The sequence below is a fragment of the Trichechus manatus genome, unplaced genomic scaffold (assembly GCF_000243295.1).
Source record: "Trichechus manatus latirostris isolate Lorelei unplaced genomic scaffold, TriManLat1.0 scaffold00083, whole genome shotgun sequence".
In the NCBI taxonomy this organism is placed as follows: domain Eukaryota; kingdom Metazoa; phylum Chordata; class Mammalia; order Sirenia; family Trichechidae; genus Trichechus; species Trichechus manatus.
In genome coordinates, this window is record NW_004444019.1 from 9,479,589 (window position 1) to 9,503,924 (window position 24,336).

The 24,336-nt window shown below is 38.7% G+C and overlaps 1 pseudogene; it reads left to right on the plus strand.

The window, feature by feature from the left end:
• Positions 1-24,336, plus strand: part of LOC101343107 (coiled-coil domain-containing protein 112-like) — a 177,265-nt pseudogene that overhangs the window by 44,402 nt on the left and 108,527 nt on the right.

Here is a 24,336-nt window from a genome sequence, read left to right on the forward strand (position 1 = left end):
CAAGCCATAATTGAACGTGCCCATCATACTCTCAAACAGCTCTTAAATAAACAAAAGCGGGGAGATGATGGGTCCAGACTATGTGAAGAAAATGAAAGACTTGCCAAAGCTCTCTTTACTTTTAACTTTTTATCGGTTGCCAAAGATGGTTGTACTGCTGCAGAATGACATTTTATCCCTTCTGACACCTGACCTCGCCCACAAGTCCTCTATAAAGATCCTCAAAATCTCTCTATCTGGCAAGGACCTGTAGAATTACTAACATGGGGGCGAGGGTATGCGGCTGTTTTGTCTCCCACAGATCCACTTTGGGTTCCCACCCAATCAGTAAAGCCATATAATGAGAAGGGAACCGCCACCACTGCCATTCCTGGTCTTCAGGCAACTGCCATCCAACCCGACTCCAGGGAGACAACTGACACCATCACCCTTTCCCCTGGGGAAGGACATTAAACAGCAGGGCTCTGCAAGACCGGTAACATGGGGAGGTCTGAAAGCCCTCTCCTCCAAAGCTGAGCAGGTCCTCTCAGCTACCGGTGCCACACTTACACCTGAAAACCTCTTTCTAGCTATGGTTTCTCTCGTGACTTTTAATTCTCAGCTGTCATCCGATGTCTCTACTCCCTGAAGATCTCCCATCACCAACAGAAGTCGGTCTTCTACACCTGGACCATTCGATACCAGTTACCTAAACAGGAGATGGGAAAAATAAAGACCTCCTCTTAAGAAGGCCCTTCCTATGTTATAACTTTGATAATCAGTAATTACCTGTATTTTGTTAATCAGTAGCTATTTGATAATGTGTAAATTCCTCTATATTCTCTGCCTTTTCTAAATCAGATGCTTTTGCATAGATAGGTTTCCAATTTAGATGATTCCCTTCCAATTAATAATGAATTTGTATAAATGTTTGTTTGATTGTTAATGAATCTTTGTGCCTTTAAGAATGTTAATCTAGTGACTATTGAGTAATAGTGTTAAACAAGGGATTGATCGGGAGAAAACCCATTGGTCCAACAATCGGGATGTGTTCAATGCAGGATTTAAAAATACTTCCCTTGCGCTGACCCTGTTCCGAGTGTTTGCCCTTTAAGCTAAATTGCTGCTGCACAGTGAGTCCATTTCAACACTGTGATTCATAAGAGCCTCACTCTAATTTAGTACCCTGGTGAAGAACCAGATGGTATCCGGTGGAAAACCAGCACTGTGAGTTTAAAGAGCCTGCCGTGGCCGCCATCTAGGAGCCCAACTAAGTCCAGGGATTAAGTAATAACCTGGTGAAAAACCAGATGGTATCCAGTGGAAAAACAGCACCGTGAGTTTAAAGAGCCTGCCATGGCCGCCATCTAGGAGCCCAACTAAGTCCAGGTATTACTCATCTCTATGCTACTTCTCCTCCTTAAACATATGGAGTGTGCCCCAGCTGAAGCTGGGCACACAACGACTCACAAAAATTCTCCACACATCAGTCAGGCCCTGATAGCCAAAATGTTCTTGACAAGAAAATTTTACTTTATCCTAACGGGCATTTGTTGGACCAGTGAAAACCCTCTTGATTCTTATTCCATTAACTAAACAAAAGGGGGGAAATGTGAGGATATATGCCATTTAAACATGGCTACACTATTGACAACTTCAGCCCCTCAAAGGCCTCTATGCTGCACAGGACATGTTGAGACTTGTCAGTGATGAGGAGGAGATTAGGCACGACTTGTTTTCCCAAACCTATTGTCCCGTTACTGATTAGCTTGTTTACCTGAATTCCTTCTCCCTTGCCTGAAACTTATTGTTATTCACCCAAAGCCCATTGTTCTGTTATTTGCTTCACTGCTTGCTGTATTGACTATAAATAAACTCCTGGGACTGAAGCTGGGGTCGGCTCCTCCGAGTGACCCTCCTTGGCCCCACTTCTCTGTAAGAGTTGTGTTTGGCTACTGTCTTCGCCGCCCCAACAATCATTGCTGCTGTGACAAAATCTGTCTTGGAAGAAGTACAACCAGAATGCTCCTTAGAAGCAAGGATGGCGTCTTAGTCACCTAGTGCTGCTATAACAGAAATACCATAAGTGGATGACTTTAACAAAGAGAAGTTTATTTCCTCACAGTAAAGTAGGCTAAAAGTCCAAATTCAGGGTATCAGCTCCAGGGGAAGTCTTTCTCTTTCTGTCAGCTTTCTCATCAATGTTCCCCTGGACTAGGAGCTTCTCTGCACAGGGACCCTGGGTCCAAAGGACATGCTCTGCTCCTGTCACTGCTTTCTTGGTGGTATGAAATCCCCCCTCTGCTCGATTCCCTCTCCTTTTTGTCTCTTGAGAGATAAAAGGTGGTGCAGACCACACCTCAGGGAAACTCCTTTTACATTGGATCAGGGACGTGACCTTGGTAAGGTTGTTACAATTCTACCCTAATCCTCTTTAACATAAAATTATAATCACAGAATGGAGGACAACCACACAATACTGGGCATCATGGCCCAGCCAAATTTATACATTTTTTAGGGGACATAATTCAGTCCATGACAGATGGCAAGACTATGTCTTACATACTTTGGACATGTTGTCAGGAGGGATCAGTCCCTGTAGAAGGACATAATGCTTGGTAAAGCACAGGGTCAGTGAAAAAGAAGTAGACCCTCAACAAGATGGATTGACACGGTGGCTGAAACAATGAGCTCAAGTATAACAACGATTGTGGGCATGGCACAGGACCGGCTAGTGTTTTGTTCTGCTGTACGTAGGGTCACTATGAGTCAGAACCAACTCGTTGGCACCTAACAACAGCAACAACAGTGGACGTCCAAGGAGGAACAGCCATGCTACTTCTGCAGTGATCTACCATGATATTCTAGGAAGCCCCCTTCCAATTCTTCTAAGTGGGGCCAGAGACCTCATGATACAGATATGTAATGATACAGCTTTGTAATGATGTTTCCCTTTTTCAGGAAGTGGATGGAGATAATTGATGTAACTATTCCTTCTGTGCAAAGAATATAAAGAACTAAACTCCCATTTAAGAAGTAGTTCACATATCTGTAGCAAAGAAAGAGAATTATGCAGTACCTTGGGGGCCTTTGCACTGTTTCTTGCAGTTGGAGAATTATGCTGAAATTTGACATAGATGGATGGATGGACAGAAAGAAAGAAGATAGGTAAGATAGAAGTGTACTCATTAATTTTCTAAAGGTAAAAATATCACACATCATTGTGGGCACTCAATTTCTGTTCTGATCAAGGTGTATGAGGGATACTCCCTAGGCTGTGATCTATAGGGAAAAGGAAAAATAACACTTAAAATTGCTCTGCTCACTTGGTGGAGCCCTGGTGGTGCAGGGGTTAAGAGCCTGGCTGCTAACCAAAAGGTCTACAGTTCAAATCCACCAGCCACTCCTTGGAAACCTGGTTCTACTCTGTCCTGTAGGGTTGCTATGAGTCAGAATAGACCCGACGGCAAAGGATTTGGTTTGGTTTGTTTGGGCTCACTTGGTGCCTTGTACTTTCCACTTTATTTTGACTTTACAACTAATACTGGTAGATTGTGAAATGCAGGTTACTAAATTTCTCTGAGCCTGAGTTTTTCATCATGTTCTATTAATCTCACCTGGTTGTTAAGAGCATTAGTTGAGATAATTTATGCAAAAAAATTTTGTGCTGTATAAAATCAGTTGCTGTTGAGTCCATTCTGACTTGTGGTGACCTCATTTGTTACAGAGTAGAACTGTCATAAAAATTTAAGAGAGCATAGCTGATTTTGTTTTTTGTGCCTATAGAGAAGACCTCTCTGTGGGGTGGGCCCTTGAAATAAATCTCAAATGAGTGGAGTAATCATATTCATTCATGTGTAGGATGAATTCCTGTGAAGGCCCCTGAGGCTGGGTGGCTACCCAGGGGTAGCTCCTGCTACACATTTCTGCTGATTGAGGGAGGCAGGTGTGTGATGCTGGACGTGACCCCTGATTTACAGCATGTCCAGTTTTGTTTTTATGGTTAATGTTCCAATGAATCCAGACTCAGAAAGAAAATCCTACTCGTCACTCAGACTCTAAACAGCTCCACATATCAAGTAATAGTGTCATTCATTGCATCTCCACATGATTTAAAAAAAAAAAAAACTTCTTTGTATTGCCACATCCTTTGCTGTATTTCAATTTTCCCTTCTTATGTTTTGAAATCCCTATTTCAAAACTGTGGTGTGGATTTTTTGTTGTTGCTGAATTTTTAGGTAGATGGTGAGACCTTTTTGAATAGTTGTGGCCCCCATGCTGTTAGTTTCTCTTGAGCCAAAATAGAGCAAAATTGAGTCTTGTTAGTTTAGATTTTTCTATTTAGTACATTTCTGAAGTTATATGAAAAAAAAAATCACATTGATAGCTGGAATGAATCTTACAGATCATGTAATTAAATGGCCTCATTTTACAGATGAAAAAACCGAGGCCCATAAATGTTAAGTGATTTGCTTAAAGTTACTCAGTAATTACTGACTGAGACAGCTAGAGTCAAAGTTTCCCTAGGTTTGAACTCTGTGCATTCTGCATCACACTGTGGTAGACCTGGGAGCAGGATCAGGCTGTATCTGCTTCTCCCGTAGAATATAGTTTTTCCTCTCTGCGTAGTAGTTAAAGAGAAGAGATGCATTTCTTCAAAGCTTAATGGGAAATGATATTCCTTATGCTGGAGATGTTTTTACAGTGAGGATTCTTTTATGATTTCATGCTTGTTTCTGAATTTGAAATCAGTATATTTAAATAAGGTATACTTGCTATTTTTATTTGTGATTTTTCCACAAGTTTTCTTCGCAAGTAAGTTTTTTTTAGTGTTGGCAGTTCTTTTTTATTTGATTTTAAAGTTACTACTAATATCTCTTATTTTTCTTAGCCTCGTATATTTAAACAGCAGGATCTGCTCTTAGAAAATTTTAGTTATTCATTTGCATTGCGTGCGACTGCCAGTTTATGTGGAACTAGTTCTTTCAAAGAGTCTGTTGGGTTGTTATCTCTTATTTCATGTACTATTCCCCGATTAGCAAGAGAAAAAGAAATATATTACATTTGCCATAAAATCTTTTGAACTGACCACAGGCAGTTCAAGATTCATAAACATTTAATTACAGCCTCTTAACAATGCAGAGGATTAGTCTGGAGGAAGGAAGAATGATTGAAGGGAAAGGAATCTCATGTTCCAAGGATGTGGTAGACTCTTCCTCCCACCCAACTTGGAACGCTTATTTCCCCCATCTGGCTGACTTCAATGTGCTCCATTAAGTCACGTTATTCTGGGAATTAATAGGTAATATGTAATATGAAGAGCTATCATCAAGCATTACTATTTTAGAGGGATAAGTTAAATTAATAGACATCAAGTAACTAAAAGCAAGTGAAGAAGATGGTAGGTTAATAAGGAGGAAATCCATCAAGTATTGACCAAGCAGATGAGATTTGAGTTCCAAACTGTGATATAATAAGATATGAAAACTTTTCCTGGACCCCACAGGACCTTTGGTTACAGCTGAATGAATCTGTTAGAGCAGAGAGAGAGAGTGATTGGGGAACCTAAAAAGGACAGTTGAAAAGGAAAAAAGAAGGAAACAAATTAGCCTCTCTTGTCTCTTCAGACTGGGTTGAGTCCCCTTGTGAAGTAATTCCATATCATCTGTACTTCATAACACCTACTACACTTTAAATTGTATAATCTCTGTTTTTCCCTGCTTGTGTTCAAATCCTGGTTCTGCTCCTTACTAGCCATGGGATCTTAGGCAAGTGACTTAATATTGCTTTGCCTTCTTACTTTCATCATCTGTAATATGGGTATAATAAGAGTACTTACATCATAGAGTTAATACCTGTAAAAAGCCAAGAACACTGTCTGGCCTCATCCAACAAGGAGAAAGACTGCTTCTATCTTGTTTCCCACTTTATTTCCAGTGATTTAGTACCATGCCTTGCCCATTGCAAAGCCTTGACAAATATTATTCACTAATTGACCCTAGGTCCAACTGCCCTCTAAAACAGCATTCAGTCTCAGCTGTCTTCTACACACAACTCAGGAGGTGATCACTCAAATTTAGTTCTCTTGCATCTTCTTCATCTTGAAAAACTTTAAAGTGGATGATGTTCTCTGGCTGAAAGTGAGCCTCAGGTGCTGACTGGACTGTGTTCAAACACCTCTCCTGGCATCTCTGCTTGTCAATGAAGGTAGTGGCTCATGCCCACCTTGTCCAAACTGAGTTATTTGGTGTTCTGTACCACACTGGAAGTTTCTGCTTCATGAGTATCCCTCTAAATGAAGTACTTTTTTAATTGAAAAAAATATTTTAAAACATTTAAGTGACATGGCAATAGTCAAATTACATAGGAAGGATTATGATGAAAAGAAAGTTTACTGCTCCACTTTTCCTACTCTAAATACCAATTTATAGGAGGTAACCTGTTTTTGGAGCCCTGGTGGCGCAGTGGTTAAGAGCTGGGCTGCTAACCAAAAGGTCAGCAGTTTGAATCCACCAGCTGCTCCTTGGAAACTCGATGGGGCAGTTCTACTCTGTCCTATAGGGTTGCTATGAGTTGGAATCAACTCAACAGCAAAAGATATGGTTTTTTTAAAAAACCTGTTTTTAACTATTTCTGTTTAAATTTTTCTGGCAATGACCCCTATTATAGATTGTTAAGCTTACACCTCTCTTGACTTTTTTGACTTTGACCCACCCCACTATAAAGATAAGGTTTTGCCTTCCTTACACTGCCCTCTCTGCCTCCTGCTATCGCACCCCAGTGTTTGGTAGTTACATTTTTAAAAGGTTCTTCTGTCTCTGGAATAACGTTTTTTCCAGGATCAGTGTTTCTGATAGTTTACTTGATCTTCCCCTTTAATGTTGGTGGCTCTTCCCTAACCCTGGAGACCTCACTGCATATATATCACACCTGCTTTGTGACAGTAGGTGAGTTTTCCCACTAGGTTCCCCATGAGCTGTACGTTGCTTTTGGCACATGGTGTATCCACTGATCGTGAGGTGGGGCAGAACGTAGCCACTAATGAGTGTTAGTCAGCAGGAAGCTGGTTGAATACTTCAGGTTGTCTAAATGCCAGAGTGAGGATGGCTTCCCTTTGAGGCCCCAACACACAGTCACACTTGAAGCCTTATGTTTTCCCAGATAGTTAATTCAGTTTCTTTAGAAAGAGGCCCTCTGTTTTGCCTGGTGGTAAAATTCCCCCATTATGCTTTTAGTGCGGACGAGGCTGGGGAATCTGGAGTGCACCATTACTCCTAAACAGACTTACAAAGAACCTTTCCTCCCCACCCCACCCTGACCTTGTGTCCACTCCATTTCTCACTCCTGTTATGCAGAAATAGAAAATTAATACATGTTCAAAAGTTTAGACATGGCCAAGGACGAATACAAAGAATCATGAGTGATGGAGTGTGTTATTGAGATGGGAAACAACTTAAGGCTAGTTGTTAAGAACCGTTTGGAGTGTAGTTACTCTGTAGGACCATAGCAGAAATCTGTGAAATACGAGGAGATTTGCAGGTGTAGGCCAAGGAATAAGTAAATTTGAATGTGTTGAAAGAGGAAACTTTGAAATCACTGTAAATGGAGGCTTACAGACATGAGCATGGTAAGTTATCACACTGAGGCTTGGGTTAAAAAAAATTAGATTGAGATCAACAGAATATTACATGGCCATTACAGACAAGAATTGCTTTCAACTTTAGAGCTGTAAGAAACACAGAGCCCACTTAGTCAGGCCCTTTATGGCACAAAGAGAAAGACGAGACATAAAGAGGTTACTGATGCCAACGTTTAAGCCACATCTTCGTCTCACCAAGCCCATTAGACTGTAAGTGTAGACAGCCTGGAGTCTTTTTACAGCATCTCTGCTCCTGTCTTCCTTGTTACACATTTGATTCATTTCCAAGGACAAAAGTGTGAATATGCTTGCAGGATGTTGACTGTTCAATAATTTATATAAGGCTGTAAATACATTTCAGCACATTTAAGACACAGATTTTCTTTAATTTTTTTCCTGTAGTATATTCTCTAAAAATTTCTGGTCAATTAAAATCCCCTGTGATCAACAGCCTTGTCTTTTCCATCTTTTTAATTTCCAGCCAACCTCTCCCAGAATGCACTTCTCACCATGTCATTCTAAGAATTATCTTTCTACTATTTTTGTCCTTATTGCAAATTTTGCCAAAACCATTTCTTTTTGTCAGCCAGAGCTCTAATATCATCATTTCTCTTATAAAATATTATGTCCTCTGTCATCATTAGCATCACCTATCCCTTCTTTATCATGTTTACATCTTTTTTGTATACACTGCTCTCTGATCATTTTGAATTCTCCCTGCTGCCATTTCCTTATTTTAACTGTGTTTCTGTAATACCAAGGATATGGCACATTTTTTTCCTTTAGAGAGATACCTCACATGAATCAATCTTAATATATTCTCCTAGCAAGGGCCAGTATAATGCACATTTCATTTTGGAGTTTCCCTTTTTCCTTTTATCTCATCTCAACTTTTCTTTTTATTCTTTCCAATTGCATTTGCCTATAGATATATTCTTGGTATCCAGGTTCTGCTTATCTGTGGTTCTCCTTTTTACATCATTAATATAAATAAAATCAATAAGGTTATTTCCTAGATTCATCATAGCATTTCAAGGTTGGAGGAACCATAAAGGTCATCCAGCCTAATAACCCATTGGGAGCCTGAATTTCCTTGATAACATCTATCAAGTGTTTTTCCCAACTGTATCTGAACAGTCACTGTCTTCTAAGTTTATTCCTACATGTGCAGCTCAGATGTTTAGAAAATTCTTCCTTACGTTGGGTCAAATCTGTACTGTGCCAGATTACCGCCTTGCCTTGTCCCAAATTATCTTTTTACCTTCCCCTCCCATTAAATATCCTTTCCTCAATTTTTAACACATCTGACCATTGATGATGTTATTTGCATGTTCCTTTTTCTTTCAGTTTTGTGAAGGGCTCCTTTAACATTTCAAAAATTTACCTTTTACTCCTCCCTCTTTTAATTCACAATGGTTTTTAATTTATATCATTAAACATTTTAACATATTATTTATCTTTCTAATTAATCCAGTTGCTGTCAAGTGCATTCTGAATCATGAAGACTCCATATGTGTTAGAATAGAACTGTGACCTATATAGTTTTCAGTGGCTGATTTTTTGGAAATAAATCACTAGACCTTTCTTCTGAGGTGCCTCTGGGTTAATTTTTGGAGATGACTGGCAATGACTACTCACATAGTTAACATTGACTCAGAAATCTTTACGGCTTTCTATTTCTTCACATTGACCAGAGAATGCAATTAACAATGCAAAGATATTCTTTCCACTCTGACTTTGATGTCTTTCTGTTCAGTTCTGAAAATCCCATGGACATAACCAAATGGAGGATCATAGGGTATTAACTCTTTGTTCAGAAGAACATTTAGGCACATGTTCAAATGTCACTGCACCCAGTAGAGCCACATGTGATTGCCAAGGGATGTAGGTAATGTTTGCCCTGTGTTATGTTACACAAATTCCTCCAGAGCACTTACTCCTTCAGTTTTACAAAAGACTGCTCTGTAGCATGGAGAGCTGAGCAGGATGTATGTTGGTCATTTTTATTTCTCAAAAATAGCAATTCAAATTATATTAATCTTATGTGATATTTACTTGGGTAAAACATCCATCTTAAAGCAGGCAGTTTTCTTCTAGTCAAAGCAGGATTGACAGATAGTTTTAAAAATAGTAGGAACAGCCTATGGTATACTTCAAGCTATAAAAAATAGAAGCCAGGTCTATGCTTGACAGATTCCAAAGATAGTCTTCGATATGATTAGCTAATACTCACGATACTGCAGGTCTCTTTAATATTAATGAACGACTAATGTCAACTGTGAGAAACTATGCAAAGAGCATGGAGGCTTTTAATGTAATCACCCAGGCAGCAGCAAGATTTACACTTGGGATTTTGCAGTGATTAGAGAAATAGTCATGAATAAGCATATGCTAAGATACATCCATTTTACAGAATATAGTGTTGTGTATATGCTATAAGAATGATTGCTACAAATCAAGAGTTGTTGCTTTTCCTGAACTTGCTCCTTGGTCAACAGATTGAAAATGTATTTACTTATACTACAAAGCATCCAGTGATTTCAATGTATTAAGCACCCAGATCTGGTGAAACCTCTCACTTTCTGCATTGTATTCAGGGAAATCTTTTTAAACCATGTGACAGAATAACTTGTTCAGATTATATTGTACACTCACTGCTGATGAAGAGTCAAAAAATTAGATTTATTTGTGTTTGATGTTCTCTTCCTTTCTCTCTTCCTCCCTGCCTAGTACCTCAGGGATATTTGCAGGGCCTACATTCTCTTTCTTGATTCTGAGGAAGCCTAAACTATTTGAGTTTTGCTAAAGTTTCCTGAGATTGGAGGCAGAGGGGCAAGGCCCCCAAGGCTAAGTCAGACACCTTCTAAGTGGCTCTATTGTATGCTCTCCCATAGCATTATTCTGTACTGTAATGTCATGTTTATTTGTTTCTCTCTCTCCCACTGGACTGTAGATGCTAAACTCTTCAATAAATAAATAAATTTTTATATGGGTTTGTTCTGCAAGAATTTTTAGTTTCTAGAACTTTTTAATTGTCTTTGTTATGAGAGCATGTAAAAAGAAAAAAGTTACACAAGCTCCTCACCAATGTTTGTAAGTAGCAGATAGATATATTGTGGACTTTTAGAAAATGGGAAATACTGCTTGTCTTAGTTACCTAGTGCTGCCGTAACAAAATAATACCTCTTTAAAGGATAGGAGTTTATTTTCTCACAGTTTAGGAGGCTTGAAGTCTGAATTCAGGGCATAGTTCTAGGGGAAGGTCCGTCCTTGTTTGTAGCTCCTGGAATTCCTTGAACTTCCTCGGTATCTGTCTTTCTCTTGTGTGTGTCTCTGTGTCTATTCTGCTCTTTCTATAACTCTGAAGTGATTAGGTTTAGGACCCACCCTACCTGGACATGTCCTAATTAACATAACAAAGAGATCTTATTTTCAAAGAGGATCATATCCACAGGTATAGGGACCAGAACTTGAATACATATTTTTGGAAGACACAATTCAAACCATAACACTATTCATCTAAAAATATTTACACAGTAGCACTGCCAGTGTGCCTTTAGTAAATGCAATTTTAAAATTCAGCTGGGAAATTACTTTGGCTCATGTGTCCTACTACATAGTATGTGGCTGGGTCTGGGCATTTCAGAATACTTTCAATATTTTAATTCACTTTCTTTTTATTATAAATACAATACTTGTTGGTTTTAAGAGTTACAATAAGTAGAAAACTAGAAAAAAGATCATCATAATCTCACTACTGTAAGAAAACCATGCTTATCTTCTATCCTTTTAGACTTTTTCAGTGTGGAGTGTGTTTGTGCATGCGTGCATACACACACATCTATTTTTACATCATCATCTTACTTTGACATATTACTTTCAGATCTCCTTTTTGTTTGTTGTTGTTGTAAATGTGTCTATCAAGCCACTTTTGCCAGTTGAACTTTTTACAGGTGTACAACTTATTGACAGCAATTGCAATAATTGGCTGTGCAACCTTACCCTTAATCAATGCAATTTTTCCATCACCATTATCCTCCCCTCCCCCTCCAGATCTGCTTTTCTCTCTTAATCTACTGTGGTCATCTTTCCTTGTCAATAAATAAATCTATCTGTACAACATAATTTGTAATGATTAAATAGTATTCTATTATATGGATTTATCAAGATATACTTATTATTATAAATGTATTTATGAATTGATGAATATACTTATCTATCTTTGCATATTTGTATAATTTTTATCTCAAAATAAATTTATAGAAGTGGTTTTTTGGACCATAAGTTGTGATGTATGTCGCCAAAGATTTTCCCAGAAAAACTGTGCTAGTGTACACTCATCTCCCAAATGTAATGTACAGTCAGTCCCTGGGTAACGGACAGGGTCCATTCCTAAGTTTGTCTTTAAGCTGAATTTGTAGGTAAGTCGAAACAGGTGCATATGGTTCTTATTTAGCGTCACTTAGTCAAATGTTTGTCTTGGTATATAGTATACATTTTACCTTTCTATGTGTATAAAACACTTAAACACTTCCAAACCGCTCAATGTTTTCATGAGCATCACAAAGTAGTGTGTGTGTTCATTATTATGAACCATTGAATGTATTTAACATAAATTTTTTATATAATAGGCTTTATGGCAATCCATTCTTAAGTACAAATTGTTCATAAATTGGACATTTGTAACCTGGTGACTGCCTGTATAACCCATTGCTGTTGAGTCAATTCCGACTCATAGTAACCCTATAGAACAGAATATAACTGCCCTGTAAGATTTCCAAGACTGTAATCTTTACGGAAGCAGATGGCTGCATCCTTCTCCTGTGGAGTAGCTGATGGGTTCAAATTGCCAACCTTTCAGTTAGCAGCTGACCACTTAACCACTGTGCCACCAGGGCTCCTCAAGTGTAATGTATAAACTTAGACATTTCCTTGCATCATTAGGCTTAACTGGATAATATTATTCTCTTGCATTTTTCCAGATTGGTAAGTGAAAAACTGTACCTCTTGGTTTGATTTTCATTTCCTTGCTTACTAGTGAGGTCGAACTTAAGTTTTTTGGCCATCTTTATTCCTTTTTCTTTTGTGAATTACCTCTATGCATCCTAACCTAAGCCCCTATAATTTATTTTTAGTTTGTTAAATTGTGAAACATATAATAAATATAGAAGTGTATCAGATATAATATATGATTTAAAATTACCACAAAGTGAACAAATGTATAATGACAGTGTAGGTTAACAAATAGAACTCTGCCAGTTCCAAGGACGCTCCCTATACCTCTTCCTGATTGCAGCACCTCCCCCCCCCACAGGTAACTGCTATCATGACTTCTGTGATAATCAGTATCTTGGTCTTCTTTATAGTTGTACCACTTCTGTGGACATTGCTAAACTATACAGCATCTTATCTGTACTTGGACTGTGTATGGATAAAATACACCTGCGTATTTTCTTCTATGACTAGCTTGCTTTGCAATATTCTATGGAGGATTTTGGTTTCTTGGTTCTTTAATGCCTCTTCTGTGGTGGATGCTCTCTGGTTGGTGTTGACAGGTAACACTTTGTGCCCACTGCTATATATCCATCCTCATGCCTGTTCCTCAGCCTCCTTGCTTTAGTTAATAAGGTCCTGCCAGATACGCAAATGTGAAAAAAGAAAATTCTAATCCTTATATAAAGTTGAATAGGAGTCCCTGGGTGATGCAAACGATTAAGTGCTCGACTACTAGCTGAATGGTTGGTGATTTGAACCCACCCTGAGATGCCTTGGAAACCCTGGTGGCATAGTGGTTAAGTGCTAGGCTGTTAACCAAAAGTTCGGCAGTTCGAATCCACCATGCACTCCTTGGAAACTCTATGGGGGCAGTTCTACTCTGTCCTATAGGGTTGCTATGAGTCGGAATCGACTCAACGGCAATGGGTTTTGGTGAGATGCTTTGGAAGATAGGCCTGGCAATCTGCATCCGAAAGGTCACAGCCTTTAAAACCCTATGGAGCAGTTCTACTCTGCACACGTGGGGTCGCCATGAGTCAGAATCGACTGGATGTCAACTAACAACAAAACAACAACAGAATGTTACCTAAAGCATGTTCTGCTTAGTGTGGCTTCTCATCAATAAAGATACACGGAGGTGAGGAGGGAGGAACAGCGTTTATTCCAAGTGCACAGGCAAGGAGCAAGGAGGTGTATACCTCAAATCAAGCTCTCCAAACAAAGGTAGGCAGAACCTTTTACACCATCTCTCACAAGGAAGTACATGCAAACATTATGGACTACATGGGTTATCATGGCGCGCAGGCGCAGTAAGACAAATTGTATTTTTTTCTTTGGCAAGTAGGCTAGTAAACTGGGTTCGACTGGCTCGAGCCACACCCAACACTTTGAGGACAATGGACAGGAGGAGCAGGTTCCACTTTGTCTGAGCAGCTCCCAACTGAGCCACACCCATCGCCATCACCTAAGGTTTTGTTTGCTAACGGCCAAGCAGCTCCTGGCTTCCTTGGCTATCAAGAATACAAAGTTGAATAGTTCAAGAGACTATTACAAATGTAATAACAGAGGTTGGTAAGTTTGACAAAAGTTTTGATTACTTAAAGTTTAGAAGTCTTATGTTTTTAATTCTTAGAAAGTGCCACCAATCTTGTGTCAAAGGGAGAGTGTTCCTGAAAGATGGGGAAGAACAAGAAAGAGAGACTGATGGAGCTTTCCTGTGTAGTTACTAGGCCTGAGTCCTCATTTTAGCTAGACACTGCCAACACAGGTACAGGAAGGAAAAAAACCAGGGAATGAAGCCATAATAGGTGTGTGAAGCCAGAGAGTATATGACCTGAATTTGAGGCAAAGACTCCAGTGAGTAGTTACTGCCAAATGAAAGCAAGAAGGATTAGCCCTTGGTTTTAAACCTCTCTTTCCCCACCAGTTAGAATAGGAGGCTTCTGGGCGTTTGGAGTAAGAAAGCTCCTGATTTAAGAAATATGCCATAAGGGACCCTGCTAAGGGCCTTATGAAAAGGCACAGTTGGAGCAAACAGCCTGCTGACAGTTGAGATATGAATTTCAAATACAAGAACTTCTGAAAGAAAAACCGTCTCAGTGCAACATAAATTGCTTCCAAACACTCAAAGACACAGCAGAAAGGGCAACAGAAAGCCACATGAGGCAAAACAATTTTGGATAAACTGTTACAAAATCTGTTCTCCTTTTTCTGCATCGGTCCTCCCTCATCCCCAACAAGTAACCAAAAAAGCAGTAAAATTAATTGAAACTGTGCAGGAAGTTACAAGAAACTTGGAGGAGGGAGCTATATTTGAAAACTAGACGCTATGACTGAATCAGCAGTGTCCACTGGGGAAATAACCCCTTGAGAGAGAGAAAATTGTGATTGAGAGTCAAGTCAGACAGTCATATATTTAACTTGTAAAGGATGGCGGGTGGAGCTGTCCTATTAACCAGCTTTTAACCCTTTCACGACATAGGGTATCCCACCCACTTTTTATGCCTCTGAAGTTCTTTGGAAAGGGGGTAGCCTGATTTTAACGCGTGTAGCCTCAAGGTGGAAGCCTTTTGAAACACATGAAATTTCAAAAATCCGAAGTGGGAGCCTCATTTATGTGAATTTTTTAAACTTTTGATAGGTTTGCCTTTATTTCTCTGAGATAAGCCTACTCACTATGTTTCCCAGTTACGAAGTTCTCCTGAGAATGTACTTACCGTGAGAATAAGCTATTGCCAGTCTTCATTCAGTCATAGTGGCCATTTTCTGCTTTCTGCCATTCACTGTTTCCAAGTGTTACTGGCTCTCTTCTTTTCTAGCTTCTGAAAATAATGCCTTTCCAATAAGGAATAATGCATTGCAGTGGTACTTTTCAAGAGATTGGAACTCCTATAAGTTATTCTTACCCAGCATTCCATCTTAGGGCCCAAACATTTCTTCCACATGTGGCAAGTGGAATGCACTGCTGTGAGCAGTTCTGCAGTATTCCAGGGCAGCTGTTTCTGCTTCTTAGCTATTAGTACTGCTTTTGTTATAATGACGAATACATTGTAGTGGTAATTTTTCTGAGATTCAAATTCCTCTAGTTTTATTTATTTTGCCTCTAAGTACTGCTTTTGCAGTAATGAAGAATTCATTGTAGTGGTAATTTTCCTGACTTAAAAAAATGCCTTGGCTTTATTTACTTGGGCTGTAAGAACTGCTTTTGCAGTAAGGAAAAATGTGTTGTACCATATTTTGAAAAGTTTCATGAAAAATAATAAAAAGGTTAAGAAGAAGGAGACTAGAATAAAATATATGTACAGTCATTGTATTTTACCTCATGTTTTGCAAATTTTCAAGAAATGAAATTAAAAAATCCGATGTTATCATTGATTCATATTGGCAGGATTTATGTCGTCAAGAGGCCACTTGGATGTATGGGATCCCAGGTAATGGGTATCAAAATCCATAACTCATAACAAAAATTCTGAATTGGTTCTTTAATCAGCATGTCTTCATTAGTGAAAACACATAGTATCAACAAAAAATTCAAAGGAGAAAATAATTGGGTCTTGAAAGAGCTTTAAGCTATTCCTAAAGGCCCAATAAAGTGCATGCACAGCAATTAATCATCACGTGTTTTGTTATCAAGTAGTCTGGAACAGATTTCAGACACCTCAACTGGAAGAACTTTCACTTTACGCCTGGAAAAGAACCCATTAGAGCATCTAGCACTGGTGGCTGGGGTCTGAGAAGTGCCAACTGTATATGTGTCACAAGCCCAGAAACCACCAGAAAGTTAATTCTTTTCGTAGAAAGAAAAATACAATATCACGAGCCACATCTGAGGAATCGAGTAAGAAGAGTTGGAGAGTAGGCTTTGGAATAAATTGGAAATGCACAGGCAGATCACTGTTGTTTCCTGCCTATTTTCTTTGCGTTTAGTGCATCCCTACTGGTGACCCAGTCAAAGAGCAAATGTTGGATTCTTGCATTTCAGGCTGCAGACATATCATTCTACCAGTGGGAAAGAAGGTTCTCACAGTCCTATTACGGGAAGCCAAATTGCTTCATCCCCAGAAGCCAGAGGATTTCACTAGCTACCAGTGGGGAGCCCATACAAAGCTGTAATTTGCAATCTGAATCTAATTTCAAACTTCATCTTAAAAAAAAAAAAGAAAATTAATATATTGGAGAAACTCCCTGTATTACTAGCTACCTTCCTCCTAAATTCTTTAGAACGTATGGGTAATCAATTTTTGAAGAAAACTAGTCAAAGTTTAATCATTGTTTCACACATCCTCTTATTCTGCATGTATTAACTATGGTAAATATGAGTGAAGACCCCTTGTGCCCATTAAGAATCAATTCATCACATTATCCAAAGGAATGAGTACTTTTCAAATATTACTAGGTTAAGAAAGCAATTTTGCCTTTTAATAAAAGTGAAAAACTTATGTGAATTCAGCCCTAAAATAGACTGGTAGGAGAGCACTGTACCAAGTGAGATTGAATTCAGGGGCTGTCACTTCCATAGATGGAAAAGAACGATGTGCATAAGAAAGGTCACACAGATTGAATCTTTGGCTCTGCTTGCCCGCACTCACCCCTTTCTAAAGTTGAATTAATGAGCAGGCTACTGTCTGTCCCCAGCTTCTCGACCATAACAAGCTCACAGTGGAGTGAAGGAAAAGAGCAAGGGAAATTCACAACTGAGAAATGCCCTCCCTTCACTTGAAAGACACTCTGTAGCCAAGACATGATAAAGATGTGATTAGACAAATAAACACATCATCCTTCAGAGGTGGAGCATGGAAATGAAGATACAGGGTTAGTCTTCTCAAAAGAACATGACAAACAATTCCACAATGCCTTCTGTCCAACTTCTCCATTTCCTATTTGATTTGTGGAGCTCTTAACACATGATGAGAATTGGCCAAGTTGTGTTTTTCCTCCCTCCAGCTCCTTCCCAGCCTCTGCTGAAAATAAAAGCTAAAAAGCTGAGAAATGATCACATGTTGGACAGAGGGAAGGAATTGAATCTGAATAATTTGCCAGCTGTTACTCAGTTCTTGATACCTAAAGCCCAAAGACACATACCATGGTGGAGGTGTTGTGAGGCCTGGAGCCTACATAAGTTTAGGAGCTGTCTTTAAGAAAAAGAAGACACATTTATGAAACCAATATTAGGTATGAAAGCGTACAATTATTCAGAGTGACACATCACAAGAAATTACGAATTTTAAAAAGCTGAGAAATACTTCAGCACCCAGGACTTGTCATTTTTTGTCTTGATTACTGCATGAACTGTTTGTTTCTTTTTCGCTTTTTACCCCCACTGGAGAGGTTGTTATCAGGACCAGCTACATAATTTGCAGCGCCCGGTACAAAATGAAACTTCACTGACCCTTGTTCAAAAATTAAGAATTTCAAGATGGCAACAATCTTAAACCAGGCATGAGCCCTTCTGAGAGCAATGCCCTATGCAACTTCACGAGCTATACGCCCATGAAGCCAGCACTGTCAGCATGACAAAATACAGAAGAATAATACAAATAACACAACACATTTATGAACTGACTGACCAATCTCTATGATATGTGTTTTCCTACATTTTTTTGCCTGCAGACTCTGACTGCCACTTCATATGACAATTTTGTAATACTTTTTTCAGTAGAGAGACTAGAAAGAGAATTAGGCCTTTTATTTAGCATGGTTGATTCAATTTTTTTTTTTTTACTGGTGCCATTGTGTTGAAATAACACAATCTAAGGATTTTAAAAGACAATTTGATTAGGGAACAGCGTAGCTCACGGAAATGAAACCTTGGGGCTCAAGGCCAGGGTTTTGGGCACAAGTTAATACAGGGCTAAAGCAGTTCTGATTGGTTACTGAGAATAAAATGCAAATGAAAAAATGCAACAAGTGGTAGATCATTGGCTACATACTCATACTGAAATAAAACGCTGGTGCCGAATGAAGCAAGTGGTGGCTCACTGGTTATATGCTAATTAGCATAAAAGATAAATTTTTAAAAGAGAAATTACCATTGAGGCACATTTTTCCTTAGACATCTAGCCAATGTATGTGTTAAAGATTACCGAACTGGGGACCTGCCTTTAATTTCAGCCATTTTACTTTAGGTCAAAAGCTTTACAGAAATTTTTCTCTTGCATATTGGCAGCTTAGAAAAGTTTCTTTCAGCATCACAACTCATTATTGTTCATGTCATGTAAGTTATTAGAATTGTTGTCAAATTTGGAAAAACCACAGTCAAGTTCTTTCTTTTAGGAGCTATAAGGCTTGCTTTCCACAGGCAGGCTTCATGCCACCTGCATGCTTCTTGTACCAGGCTCTCTAGGACATTGCAGTGTGACCTCTAACTGTGCTTGCTGTCATGATGGGAGCTGGCACAAGAGTGGGTGATAGTATTCCTGGAATAATTCATTCACCAGACCAGCTAGCAATAATATGGAAGTGATATCTCAAACTGAATGATTCCTAAACTTGAGTTCTCATTGGCTGGATTCCAAGGATGCCCACGGCCCCTTCAAAGCCAACGGATAGGAGGGGAGGTATGATTGACCCGACTAGGGGTGGGGAGAGAGGGATGGGGGAGTCGAGGTGGGAGGAGTAATGATCATAGCTGATCATTGATAAAATATCTCACTTTTACAAATTTTATAATAAAGTGTGACATGGAAGAGACTTGTACAAGGTTAACCCTCATGAGCGTTATCGTAAATCTACTTCTGATACTACAACACCATGCTGGCATCCGGCAGTTGGCGCAAAATATTATGCCAACACAAAGTAGAGCTATGGAGCTGGATGTAATGAACACTGGGTAAATGGTGGCCATTACGTTTGTTAGAGGGCAGGTGAATTTTAAATTCCACACGGCAGGGACTCCTTCTGAGTTTTCAGGTGTACTTTTCCACTTAAGTACACCTGACAACAATGGCACAATAGACAATGATATTTACTGTAGATTAAGATTAATGAAAAGAAGCTGCTCAAGTATTTGAAGTAAATGGCCACTTCTGAACAGATCATTTGACATTTACTGCTAGACGTGCTTGCACATTTATAATAAAGTTTTTGAAAAGAGTTCTGCCCTGAAAAGAAATATTTTACTCACTCCTTCATAGGCCTGGAATTATAACAACCAAGGATTGCACCTTGGAAAAGACTTATTTTTACAATGCTCATTTCATGTCATTTAGAGACCAGGTGCCTAGAATTCATTTCATAGAATTTTAGAGTAGGTGTGGTTCTCAAACACTGATTTTACAATCAAATTTCAAGAGACCAACAAGACAATAGGCTATTAAAACAAGGGAAGAGTCTATCATAGGCAGTAGTGTTGAATGTCTTTGGATTCAACTTTCAATTCCTTGTGCCAGTGAGAGGAGCAGCGACATGGAAAACTGAAAACTGGATAATCTGTACACTAGTCAGGCAGTAACTTTGTTCTCTGGATGAAAATCCAATCGTCTCTTCCTCATCCTTGTCCCATTTGATTTTTCAGCCATCTTTAAGATTGTTGAATTCTCTGCCTTCTTGAGCTCCTTGCTTTTTTTGACTTTGCTCTTTTCACACTCACCTACAACTCCTCTGATGATGAGTTTTCTGTTCCCTCCTCAGTCCCCTGCTCTCCTTTCTCTGTGCTGTTTCTTTGGATTTCTCACCCGTCTCCTGGCCGCCTTGACACGCTCTGTGGATTCTTTCACTCTAGCCCTCATCACCTTTCCTGTCTAGTCTCATCCAAAGCTTTGGAGTCATCTCTGACTCTTCCAACCTCCATATGATCAAATTCTAAGCCCTTTCCACTCCACTTCTGAAACCGCCCTCTCGACTGTCCTTTTCTCTCCATCCCCAATAGCATTATCTTAGTTTTGGCCCTCATCACTGCTTCACTGATTAAACTAATCTCCTAATTATTCTCTCTGATTCAACTCCTACTCTTTTAACATTTTCTAAGTATTTTCTCTAAGTACAATTAGAATAGAACACTCCACAGCTCGAACACCTTCCTTAGCTTCTCATTGCTTTCCTTTATCAAGTACAAAATTTCTTACTACAGCATTTGGGGCTTTCTATAATCTAACTTCAACACATTTGTGTAGTAAGGAATTTGCCGTCACCTAAAGAGAGAACTCATAGCTATGAGTCAGAATCCACTCAATGGCAACGGGTTTGATTTTTTTTTTTTTTTTTAAAGAGAGAACTGGTCTTTGTTCCAGCTCCTGGGAGGTTATCTCTAAACCCTTGGAATATCTGGAGTGATAGGAATATCTTTGTTATTCATAATGAGCTCCTCAGCCTACATCTGATAGTTTATGCTAATGAGGTGACTCATGGTGAGCCCCTAGATAGTTTATACTGTCAAGATGACTCAGAGTTGGGGCTGGCCACACCAGAAAGACCAACCATGCGATTAGAGTGTTGGGGCATTGAGCCACATGCTATCAACCCAATCTCTAGGGAAAATAGTGAGAGTGGAGATTGAGCTCAACCATGTGGGCAATCATTCGATCAATTATGCCACTGTAATGAAACCCCAATAAGAACTCTGGAACACTGAAGCTCAGATGAGCCTTCCTGGTTGGCAGTAGCCTTTGACTACTGTGACACCCTGATGCTGGGAGGTAATGCATTACTTAGGATGACTGAAGTTTCATGTTTGGAACCCTCTGAGTTCTGTGAGTTGTTCTAGCAAATTATTGAATCTGAGGAAATGTGTGCTCCCCCCAAATTTATAGTTAGCTGGTCTCAAGTGTGGGTGGCCCTGGAGACCCCACACTTGTGGCTGGTGTCTAAAGTGACGGCAATTTTATAAGGGACAGTTTTCTCAGATTTTGCAGTTTGGAAAACTCATTGAAGCTGGTGTCAGAAGGCTTGGGTAGATTTGGCAATCTGCAGAACTGTGTCCTTAATACGGCAGTTTGGCCAACTCAGAGCAACATTTTTCCAGCATTGTATTTTATGACTCTTCCTCACTTACCCTTTGGTTTAGTGGAAGAAGACTAAAAGGATAATGCACAACACAGAGCCTTCATGTGGATAATTGAGACCTGGCCACACTTTGTATTTCCCTCAAAGCACCAACAAATGTTTTGATGGTAGATTTAATAAGAATGGACATGTAGCCAGGTTAATGACTAAGGAAATGAGCAGAGGGATCAGGCCAATAAGGAGCACAGGTGCTCTTAAATGGAAAGAGTTGGATACACAGGATGCCCTCACCCATGGCACATGTAAAGCTCTTGGAAAAAGCAACTCTTCAATTTGTGAAGGCAGACTTTGCCAGTGTTCCTCAGCACCATTCCTGGAACACTGAAATCTTATAAAACTCATTGTTAGTGGACAGACAATTTCTGCCTTTCTTTATTAAAGACAGGGAAATGCTTCAGAATACCTAACGTGACATACTTTCTCTGGGTCTCCTATTATCTCTTTCTTTGCCCTGATATTTTATGTCATCTCTTGTGGAAAGCTGATTTTAAGGCAGTTTTCTCCACATTACCTTTTCTCAGAAGGAGATCTGATCATTTGGAGACATAAAAGGAAAATGCATCAGGCAAAATGAGGGCTAGAATATTAGGAAAAAGTGGCACTGTGATGAAACAGACAAAAATCACTTTCCTTAAATTATTTTTTCTGTTAAATCATGGGAGGAAGAGGTATGATAAGGCAATTTATATTTTTATTCTTAAGCTCCCCAAATCGTTATTTTGGTTTACTTTGATCTATTTATATCAATTACATATTTTTAATAAAATTTACTTCTAACACACGTATGTTAAGCTCATATTACTATTCCCACCTTGCCACACACACATACACACTTTCACACATATTCAGGCCATACTTTAAGGAATAAGATGAATGAGGTCCACTTACACAAGCTCATTTAGAATCTATTGGTTTATTTTTTAACTGAAAATGAAGGCTCTTAATTTAATCACTTTGGCTTTGAGTAAACAAAAGCAAATGCGATGGATACATGTGAGAAATGAGATACAAAAAATTTCAAATTTAGGAGAGATATTTTGGTGTGGTTTTCTTTAACTGAACGGAAAAGACTATTGTTTTGAAAAGTCATATATATGCTTTAAAAATTAAAATACATGATAAGTAATTGAAAATAAAAGTCATTAAAAAGTTTGCAGATTTAATCATTTAAATATCTTTAAATAGTTTCAAAATTAAGAACATCAAAGGAATACGTAATTATCCAGTGTCTTTAACCAAAGAAAATTAGTTTACCAACATTAATTAAGTCTCCTAATAACATTAGAAGTAAGTTAAGAATATTATTAGATTGGTTTTCCAAATGTCTACATTGAGACAGAAATATCAAGTAAATTTCCCAGGGTTCTAGTTAAGTCAGTGGGAATTGGAACCTGTGGATTGTGATTTATATTTGTACAGTTCTAATAATTACTATAGTGTGTCTTCCCCTAATTACATACAAAAAGAAAATGTACCATAAAATCTCTCACTCCTTTGAGAATTATGCTTCCCCATATTAACTGTTACAAAATATTAAGAAGAGTAAAAATTCATAGATTTTTCATGCAAAGAAATAAAAATTAGATTTTCTAAAAATTGTCTGTGTACATAAAAGTAATTTTGTGATGAGGAAAAGAAAATTGGTTGGCCATGACTCATTTCCTTTTGATTCCCCCAGTCCCTGAACATCATCAACTCATTCTTTTCACCCTGGCTTTGAGCTTCTTTATGTTTCTGGCCACTTGGAAATTTCTCTTTTTGTCTTTCTACCTGCGCTATGCTTTGTGCTGTATTATATTTTACCCAGAATTCTGGGGTCTGCGTCAGCACAATCTGCCATGTTGCCAGGAGTTGCCTAATTTTTTTTGTATTTCTTGCTTTCTGATCTTGGAAAGGAGAAATAAATTCTGGCCCTTTTCCTTGACATTCAGGAATGGAGGCTGATAATATCTGTATTAGCCAGAAGGTGAGTCTAGAGTCCCAGACCCTATTATTAGGAAGGTGAGAAGGTGTGAGGGTTGACAAAAACTCTGAAGCAAAGAAAGGGAGAGGAACTGGATTAGGTGGGTAGGGGAACTGGCAAGGTATTGATTTTCCCTCAAGGCTAAGCCATTAAGATCACCCAGGCAAAAACAAGTGTTCTCTGAATGTTCATTTAGCTATGCACCTACTACCCATATTGCTTACTAATCAAACAAAGCATATGGCAAGAGAAGGAAGTTGGGTACATCTTATCTATCTCTGATTTATAAAATATTCGGACTTTCAAATTCACAAAGTTTAGTTCACAAATGCAGAATATTTCAGGGAGAATTAGCCTTATGAATTTTTACAAAGATTTATGTTTAAACTTCTAAATAGTGTTGAGCAAAATTGGGAAGGTTTTTGATATTAAAATACTCTTACTTTGGCATGTATATCTGTGACAAAAAGATGCCATCCTTTTAATGGTTGATATTAGTAATGCTATTTCTGTGATATGTAAATATTGTATACGCTGCATGTGAATTAATTTTCTCTTATGTGCTTTGTGAAAACCAAGAGTATTCATCATAATATATATTTTATTATACAAAATAAGAGAGGACTTCACAATATTCAATTTTCACATTCTATTTAGCCCTGTTTTATATAATATGGTAGCATTTAAAAAAATGTATAAACTTAGACCCCTGAAACTATTGCCCTGAGATTGTCTTTAAAACTTAAACCAAAAATATCCA